Below are 10,658 nucleotides of genomic sequence, written 5' to 3' on the forward strand. Positions count from 1 at the left end.
GTGATGAACAGTGTTATTTGAGAGGGGGACACAATCTATAGCTTTGCTAGCCTTGTCTCCAATCATCATTATTTGGCTGCAGGTTTTACTAATGTCTCACCAATCACTTCAGCAGCTCCTGAATTTGCAATTAAATACGCCACACTATATGAAGCTTCCAAAACTTTTCACCTCCTGTCACATTACAAATTGTTTTCTGGGACTTTTGGAGATCTTTGCGCTTATTTTCAAAGAATTCTACAGGTTTTCCCTTGTATTCTTTGTTTGCTATTGAAATGGCGTTTTAGGTTGGATGGTTTCATACTTTCATTTGTGAGAATCTCGTAACAAATCACACAGTGGAACAGGCTCCACCTCATCGCCAGTCCACGAAAATCCCAGTTTAAGATATTCTTCAACATATTTGCAGGCTTTTTTCATTTTCTTTGCAGCTGATACGTTCAATAAACTTACAGATGGTTCACACGGTTCACTAATTTTGTCATCACAATTGTCTGATGTAGCCATATCACTGCATTTTTTGGCATAATTATCACTAACATTCGTATTTCCTTCATAATTTTCTTTTGTACGTTTCAAACTTCCCGTTTTTAGCCAGCAATCCATTGTAAATGGGTTTAACAAAAAGAAATTTTGTATATTACTACACAAATTATGTACTTGCTATGATCTCCAGATTACTAGGAGTAGTTATTCACCTTGATCTTTTATCTGTCAGTATGACTTCTGTGCATGCCACAAAGGCAAGTGTATTGCCCGAGCCGTGGTAACACGCACGCGTGGTTTGCATCGGCTCTGCTGTGCTATTAGAGGTTACTGAACGCATTATCATATTAGTTACAATGTAAACCTGTGTATTTCTACTGTACAAGTGTACACCATTCTTATATAAAATTTTAGTGAATTGTTTTCTGCTGCTAAAATAAACCGATAAAGTAAAATAAAAAATTCTGCCATGTACCTCTTGAAACCCTTTCACGTACCACCAGGGTATGCGTACTACACTTTGGGAAACACTGGTCTAGATAATACTTCTACTATGGGTGCAGGGGACAGGACTTCATGACCTCCCGAGGACCCCTGCAGTCCTACGATTCTATCCTCTCCTCTTTACTAAGATGTAGAGAAACCCCGAGAGGACACCATGACATCATCTGGAAGGAGGGTCCCAACTATGGGATTGTATCCCTCTACTCCCGTGGGATGTTCTCCTTCCCCAAGACTTTCACCCTCCTCAACAGCACACAGGCTGTCAGACTGGGGCTGGGACCAAAAAAGTCTCGTTTCTGCACTTCTGTCTCCATTAGCTCCTCCAGTTCAGCCACTCTGATCTCAAGAGCTCGTACTCTGTCTCTGAGGGCCATGAGCTGCTTGCACTGAATGCACACGGCACCTGCCTACAAACAAGGTACATGCTGCACTGAGTGCAATAAACTGGCTAGCCCCCACTCTGCTGCTGGACTCTGCTTGCATGCTTTTTACTCCTGTAGCTTTTTAAATTGTTTTGGGGGGTAATTTTTTTCCTGTGGGGTGGGGAAAGCAGATATTTCTTGGCCTAAGTTTGCAGGTTAATCAGGTGTATTGGGCTCTCACACTCCCTCGCAAAACTCCCGTTAGCTGTTCCTGTTCGCTAGCTCCTCTGGTTGCTTTGGAGCAGGCTTTTTAACCCCCTGGTGAAGGGCTAACAGGTGCTAAAGGGCTTAGGGATCAAAGCATCGTTAAGAAGCTCTCAGCCTTGCCTAGCAGGCCACTAGGCTCAGCACGCGGCCCCCCACACAAACAGACCACACTGTAAACTTCAGTCAAGCAGCAAGCACACAAACAGGCGACAAACTCACCCCAGGCGTCAGGTAGTCGCTCCTCCTTCACCTGGAGAACTCCCTCGCACAACTCCCCTGTTAGCTGCTCCTGTTTGCTAGAGGAAAGCACAGCGCCCATTTATCGGCCTTGGCGAGAGGTCACAATCCAGAATGCTTGTGATCACTGGAGATATAACATCTGAAAACTCTGGCTCAGCAGCTGTGCTAACTATTAACTTTTAAAGTCTGCCTGTTTAGTCATCAGATTTATTATTGCTTTAACGAATTTTAAATACTTCATTATTTGATTTCCACAAGATAAACCAGAACAACGTCAAGTGCTGTTCTGCCCTAAAAGTGACTCTGGGCAAAGGTCCTGGTGGGTATGTCTATGCTGCAGCAACTAGCAAGCTAGACAGACAGACTCCCTCTACCTGTGCTCAAGTTCGCGTGCTAAAAAACAGCAGTGTGGTCACTGCAGTTCAGGAAGCAGCTCAGACACTCAAGCCCACCTGACTTCAAGCTCGGGGTGCTTAGCTCAAGCTGCGATATCTGCTCTGCTGGTTTTAGAGCAAGTTTGACTGTCTGAGCTAGGGCAGCATAAATCTACCCGCTAAAGCTCCATGGGGATTCTCCAGCGGGTTTGAGCTGGGCATGTTTTTCCAGCTGGCAGCACAGAAACTACCCCAGCCTCTGAGAGTCATGCTGGGCTCTTTCCTTTTGCTGCATCATCTCCCATCAGCGAGATTCTGCTGCCTGAGCTAAGCCTGCAGAATCAGCTATTCCACCCCATTGCCTCATAACACACTGGCCAGCCCCCTCGCTCACTGGAATGTCCTCAACAATCCCTTTGATGAGACACAAGAAGGGACAGATGGCAGCTCCTTTTCCCAGAGCTGGGTCTAACACAAGTGAAAAGCTGCGGTTAGTGTCCCAGTCACTAGAGTTCTGGTAGGCTGAGAGCACCGATCCCCACTCGTAGAAGCATGCGTTTTCATAGAATCATAGAATATCAGGGTTGGAAGGGACCCCAGAAGGTCATCTAGTCCAACCCCCTGCTCAAAGCAGGACCAATTCCCAGTTAAATCATCCCAGCCAGGGCTTTGTCAAGCCTGACCTTAAAAACCTCTAAGGAAGGAGATTCTACCACCTCCCTAGGTAACGCATTCCAGTGTTTCACCACCCTCTTAGTGAAAAAGTTTTTCCTAATATCCAATCTAAACCTCCCCCACTGCAACTTGAGACCATTACTCCTCGTTCTGTCATCTGCTACCATTGAGAACAGTCTAGAGCCATCCTCTTTGGAACCCCCTTTCAGGTAGTTGAAAGCAGCTATCAAATCCCCCCTCATTCTTCTCTTCTGCAGGCTAAACAATCCCAGCTCCCTCAGCCTCTCCTCATAACTCATGTGTTCCAGTCCCCTAATCATTTTTGTTGCCCTTCGCTGGACTCTCTCCAATTTATCCACATCCTTCTTGAAGTGTGGGGCCCAAAACTGGACACAGGACTCCAGATGAGGCCTCACCAATGTCGAATAGAGGGGAACGATCACGTCCCTCGATCTGCTCGCTATGCCCCTACTTATACATCCCAAAATGCCATTGGCCTTCTTGGCAACAAGGGCACACTGCTGACTCATATCCAGCTTCTCGTCCACTGTCCCCCCTAGGTCCTTTTCCGCAGAACTGCTGCCTAGCCATTCGGTCCCTAGTCTGTAGCTGTGCATTGGGTTCTTCCGTCCTAAGTGCAGGACCCTGCACTTATCCTTATTGAACCTCATCAGATTCCTTTTGGCCCAATCTTCCAATTGGTCTAGGTCCTTCTGTATCCTATCCCTCCCCTCCAGCGTATCTACCACTCCTCCCAGTTTAGTATCATCCGCAAATTTGCTGAGAGTGCAATCCACACCATCCTCCAGATCATTTATGAAGATATTGAATAAAACCGGCCCCAGGACCGACCACTGGGGCACTCCACTTGATACCGGCTGCCAACTAGACATGGAGCCATTGATCACTACCCGTTGAGCCTGACAATTTAGCCAGCTTTCTACCCACCTTATAGTGCATTCATCCAGTCCATACTTCCTTAACTTGCTGACAAGAATACTATGGGAGACCGTGTCAAAAGCTTTGCTAAAGTCAAGAAACAATACATCCACTGCTTTCCCTTCATCCACAGAACCAGTAATCTCACCATAAAAGGCGATTAGATTAGTCAGGCATGACCTTCCCTTGGTGAATCCATGCTGGCTGTTCCTGATCACTTTCCTCTCATGCAAGTGCTTCAGGATTGATTCTTTGAGGACCTGCTCCATGATTTTTCCAGGGACTGAGGTGAGGCTGACTGGCCTGTAGTTCCCAGGATCTTCCTTCTTCCCTTTTTTAAAGATTGGCACTACACATTAGCCTTTTTCCAGTCATCCGGGACTTCCCCGGTTCGCCACGAGTTTTCAAAGATAATGGCCAGTGGCTCTGCAATCACAGCCGCCAATTCCTTCAGCACTCTCGGATGCAACTCGTCCGGCCCCATGGACTTGTGCACGTCCAGCTTTTCTAAATAGTCCCTAACCACCTCTATCTCCACAGAGGGCTGGCCATCTCTTCCGCATTTTGTGATGCCCAGCGCAGCAGTCTGGGAGCTGACCTTGTTAGTGAAAACAGAGGCAAAAAAAGCATTGAGTACATTAGCTTTTTCCACATCCTCTGTCACTAGGTTGCCTCCCTCATTCAGTAAGGGGCCCACACATTCCTTGGCTTTCTTCTTGTTGCCAACATACCTGAAGAAACCCTTCTTGTTACTCTTGACATCTCTGGCTAGCTGCAGCTCCAGGTGCGATTTGGCCCTCCTGATAACATTCCTACATGCCCGAGCAATATTTTTACACTCTTCCCTGGTCGTATGTCCAACCTTCCACTTCTTGTAAGCTTCTTTTTTATGTTTAAGATCCGCTAGGATTTCACCATTAAGCCAAGCTGGTCGCCTGCCATATTTACTATTCTTTCGACTCATCGGGATGGTTTGTCCCTGTAACCTCAACAGGGATTCCTTGAAATACAGCCAGCTCTCCTGGACTCCTTTCCCCTTCAAGTTAGTCCCCCAGGGGATCCTGGCCATCTGTTCCCTGAAGGAGTCGAAGTCTGCTTTCCTGAAGTCCAGGGTCCGTATCCTGCTGCTTACCTTTCTTCCCTGCGTCAGGATCCTGAACTCAACCAACTCATGGTCACTGCCTCCCAGATTCCCATCCACTTTTGCTTCCCCCACTAATTCTACCCGGTTTGTGAGCAGCAGGTCAAGAAAAGCGCCCCCCCTAGTTGGCTCCTCTAGCACTTGCGCCAGGAAATTGTCCCCTACGCTTTCCAAAAACTTCCTGGATTGTCTATGCACTGCTGTATTGCTCTCCCAGCAGATATCAGGAAAATTAAAGTCACGCATGAGAATCAGGGCATGCGATCTAGTAGCTTCTGTGAGCTGCCGGAAGAAAGTTTTCCTGGCCCCAAGGTCAGAACTCTTGGGAAAGCAGGTTTCAGAGTAACAGCCGTGTTAGTCATAGAATCATAGAATATCAGGGTTGGAAGGGACCCCCGAAGGTCATCTAGTCCAACCCCCTGCTCAAAGCAGGACCAATTCCCAGTTAAATCATCTGTATTCGCAAAAAGAAAAGGAGTACTTGTGGCACCTTAGAGACTAACCAATTTATTTGAGCATGAGCTTTCGTGAGCTACAGCTCACTTCATCGGATGCATACCGTGGAAACTGCAGCAGACTTTATATATACACAGAGAATATGAAACAATACCTCCTCCCACCCCACTGTCCTGCTGGTAATAGCTTATCTAAAGTGATCATCAGGTGGGCCATTTCCAGCACAAATCCAGGTTTTCTCACCCTCCACCCTCCCACACAAATTCACTCTCCTGCTGGTGATAGCCCATCCAAAGTGACAATTCTTTACACAATGTGCATGTTAATCAAGTTGGGCTATTTCCTGCACAAATCCAGGTTCTCTCACATCCCCCCAACCCCCATACACACACAAACTCACTCTCCTGCTGGTAATAGCTCATCCAAACTGACCACTCTCCAAGTTTAAATCCAAGTTAAACCAGAACATCTGGGGGGGGGGGGGTAGGAAAAAACAAGGGGAAAACAGGCTACCTTGCATAATGGCTTAGCCACTCCCAGTCTCTATTTAAGCCTAAATTAATAGTATCCAATTTGCAAATGAATTCCAATTCAGCAGTTTCTCGCTGGAGTCTGGATTTGAAGTTTTTTTGTTTTAAGAAGGCGACCTTCATGTCTGTGATTGCGTGACCAGAGAGCAGTTGCCACTAGGACCATGCAAATACTCTCAAGAGGGCTAAATCAGACCTGATGTCCTATAAACAGCACCAGCGCTGACCCATCACATTTCTTGCCCCCAGCCAGAATCACTCCAAGGCTTCCAGCATCCAAAGGCAGGGGTTTGGGAATCTATGCCTTGAATTTGCCTGAAGTACACGTTACTAGCTAAGTTTCAGAGTAGCAGCCGTGTTAGTCTATTCGCAAAAAGAAAAGGAGGACTTGTGGCACCTTAGAGGCCAACAAATTTATTTGAGCATAAGCTTTCGTGAGCTACGGCTCACTTCATCCGATGAAGGTGCCACAAGTCCTCCTTTTCTTGTTACTAGCTAAGAAACCTCCTTATCCTTCTGGGGAGTGACAGCATTGCTGCCTCCTCCTGGGAGACGAACCAGCATGAAGAGCTGCAGAGGAGGCTGATGAGAACTAGTCAGAGAGAGCCTGCAGAACTCCTATCCTGAACTGAGCATGAGATCTGGGAGTCAAATACAGTAATGCTGTAAGCATCACTCACACAGACCTCAGAAACCAGTTTGAACTGAAAAATAAACAGTGTCTGAAAAATGTTAAATAGCATTTAAAGAGGTGGTCATGCCTGCACAAAGTGCAAAGGAGAGCGTGAAACGTTCACTACACAAACACTGTTTCAAACAGTTTATTTTCCTAGTGCAGGCATGCTCTCAGGCCTAGTCTAGATTACAGTGTTAGATCAATGGAAGGCAGCTTATGTCGACGTCGGTCAGCACCTACACTAAAATGTAGATCCCACTGATGTAACTCTCCCACTGCACCGACTTAACTCCACCTCCACGAGAGGCGTAGTGCTTAGGTTGATGTAGTGTCAGGTTTGGACACTGCATTGCTTACGCTGACTGGTGCTGACTTTCAGAAGCCGTTTGCACAATGCCCCACGCTGACATTTAAATTGGTGCAAGCGCTCTGGTGAGGGCACACACCACTGACGCTAGGAGCGCAGTGTGGACATGCAAGAGTCATTTAATTACTGCGGTGGCTGTACATTGGTGTAACTTAGATTGACAATTTTGTAGTGTAGGCTTGCCCTCAGTGAGAGCAGCATTACTGCAACATGCTCTAGAGGTTGACTTGGAGCTCAGGGGATGAGGTACAGAGATACCTGCAAGGCTATCACCCGTTTATATACACAGGTCCGTTCAGACCTCCTACTGGAGATCAGGGTGAGCCAATCTTTATGCTATTAGAACTCAGTCCAGGATCACGTCTTTGTGCAGGCGCTTCTTCAGTAAGTGAGTAACACACACCCTAGGACGCAGTCCCTGACATCAGAGTCCACTCCATTCAACAGGACTGTTGGCTTGACAAGCTATGCACATGTTGTCAACATATAGAAGAGGCAGATTCCTCTGGTAGCTGGCAGAGGTGGCTACAAATAACTCAGGGGAGCAGGCAACTGAAGGATATGTGGAGAGCTTTTGCCTTATTAAGCAGGATGCAGATCCTTAATTTTGTCTACAACACCTAGATACTGAAGTGATGTGCTAGAATCTAATATAGTAAATATGGAAGTATGCGAGGGCCATAGATGTGTTTAGGACTCATATTCCAAACAGGACCTAAGGAGTTTGGTTGCTCTACAGGTCTGTCAGTTTCCTAGATCTTGTTACACCATCAGGATTAGCTGAGCTGGTGAGCTAGGACATCGTTGCCTCCACAGCATCCCTTGTCCCTCTCCCATCACGCAGTGATAGTCTGCTGTAGGAGACTATTAAATTTGTCAGTATAGGTCCCTCTGAAGGGATCAGATCCCCTGCTCTTCCATGTGATGGTAGCAGGTGGGGGAGGTTCAGGGGTGGAAAATTTGGAAAAAACTCCAGGGACATCAGTTTTCTTCCACTCTAGGAGGGAGCAACCATGTGGAACAGAGCCTGTTTCATCAGAAGACTGTACCTTAGTCTTATTTGCACAGTGCTGTGTAGCCACTCATTTTCCTGATAAGCTGATTTCCGTTTCATGCAGCCCGGCCAAACACAAACCTGCTAAGTGTCACTCAGCTGCAGCAATAATCACATTCATCCCTGCGGTCACTCATAAGCAGGGCTACAAGTAGTGTATATTGTTTTGCCAGCAGCACCTCCTCCTGGCCACTAGAACCAACTCCCAAGGCTTCTCAGCAGGCAACCAATGCTTGCCCCCTTTACCTCTGCTCCCATTTCACTACTGCTGCTCCTGGGACCTGAGCAGTAACACATTCCAAGTGCAGGAGGCAGCCACAGTGTGAAGGAGACAGGAGCAGAGAGATTTAGGGAAGGGCTGTGGGAGGAGACTATTGCAAAGCCAGCAGGGAGAAAAGCATGGTCTTAGGCAGGTGTAGCAAAGAAGAAAAGACAGGAGAGAGACTGGGATCAAGAGAGGGAACAAAACAATCCAGGAACTAATGGGGAAGGACAGACTTGTGGCTAATCTTGATAATTACAAAGTAATACACACTGGAAAACAATCTTAACTATACATATACAATGATGGGGTCTAAATTAGCTGTTACCCCACTCAAGAAAGATCTTGTAGTCATTGTGGATAGTTCTCTGAAATCATCCACTCAATGTGCAGCAGCAGTCAAAAAAGCTAACAATGTTGGGAATCATCAAGAAAGGGATAGATAATGAGACAGAAAATATATTGCCTCTATATAAATGCATGGAAAGTCCACACCTTGAATACTACGTGCAGATGTGGTTGCCCCATCTCAAAAAAGATAGATTGGAATTGGAAAAGGTTCAGAAAAGGGCAACAAAAATGATTAGGGGTATAGAACAGCTTCCGTATGAGGAGAGATTAATAAGACTGGGACTTTTCAGCTTGGAAAAGAGGCGACTAAGGGGAGATATGATAGAGGTCTATAAAATTATGAGGGGTCTAGAGAAAGTAAATAAGGAAGTGTTATTTACTCCTTCTCATAATACAAGAACAAGGGGCCACCAAATGAAATTAATAGGTAGCAGGTTTAAAAACAAACAAGAAAGTATTTTTTTCATGCAATGCACTGTCAACCTCTGGAACTCCTTGTCAATACTATAATGGTGTTCAAGAGGGAGTGAGATAGATTCATGAAAAATAGCCATTGATGGATCTATTAGCCAGAATGGGCAGGAATGGTGTCCCTAACCTCTGTTTGCCAGAAGATGGGATTGGGTAATAGGGCACGGATCATTTGATGATAACCGGTCTGTTCATTCCCTTTGGGGCACCTGCCATTAGCCACTGTCAGAGGCCAGGATACTGGGCTTGATGGACCTTTGGTCTGACCCAGTATGACCATTCTTATGTTAATATACAGGCCCAGGACAACAGAGAGTTGGATTCTTTTCCCAGCTCTGCCTTAGTTTAGTCATTTGTAGAAGAGGGAGAATGATACCTACCTACATTCCAAGTAGGTGGAAGCATGTTAAGATTCTGTACATCCAACTGTGGAAGAGACAGGCTCATCACAACAAGCTGCTCGCTACACCCACTCCCCTCCAGCTAGACACAGGAGAAGCTACTGAGTGCTTGGCAGCCATGTGAAGAGCTAATTGTGGATTAGCCAGTCTGTCAATAGGGAATAGGACGAGGTCTCAAAGCAAAACTGGAAATTGATAGGTAGGGCTAGTCCCTGCTCCCTCCTATGGCATCTGCTAACCAACCAGAAGGAAAGGGGGGAGGAGGTGTGTGATGGCTTCTCCCTAGTGGGAGAGGGACCACTCCGCAGAGGGAATTCTGGCTGCCTCAAACAAAATTCCTCCTGGGAAATCCAACTGCAGCTTGGACACTCTTCACCAGTCCTCGCCAGCATGCAGGACAGGAACTCTGATACAGCGTCCACAGCACGTGGAATCCAAACTCACCCTGTTGCGGATTCTCTTTACACACCACAGAGAACAGCCCCGCTCAAATCGCCCTCCACCCAGCTTCCTCCCTCCTGACCAAGTCTACGGCCTCTCTAAAGTGCCAGAGAACAAGGCAAGTGCCCCAGTGAGTCAGCAGACACCCCCTAACCTTCCCTGGAAGTCCGGCATCTTTCAAGCAAACACTACCAGCCTGCAACATATCCCTACAGGAAGAGGGCTAAACGGACTAAATCCAAGGAAAGGATGCAGCACACAGGGTTGAGTACACGAATATTCTGATACTTGACAGAGCCATTTGCAAACAGCAGAATGAGAATGCACAGTATACACTTGGATACGCAGCCTGGGACCTCTTAATTGCCAGGACTTAACAAGAGAAAAAAAACTCAGTGCTCTGTACCCTGCAGAAAGGAGAATATGGGATTGACAACACAAGAAAATTGGGTGTTTTGCTTTAAACATCTTACCGCCTCCTTCTCTTTGGACTTCAGTTGGAGAAGCCTTAAAGTTTTTTTCTCATGGGGCAAAAGCTGAAGATGTTGCAGATTTGTATCTCTTTTCTGAACAGTTTGTTTGATAAATGAAAAGCTGCAAAAAAGCCTTCTGGGCAGACACACTAACAGAATGCGGATTGTTGAGACGGTGGAGCAGGGAG

This window comes from Lepidochelys olivacea (assembly GCF_965140295.1).
Source record: "Lepidochelys olivacea isolate rLepOli2 genome assembly, chromosome: 22".
NCBI lineage: Eukaryota > Metazoa > Chordata > Testudines > Cheloniidae > Lepidochelys > Lepidochelys olivacea.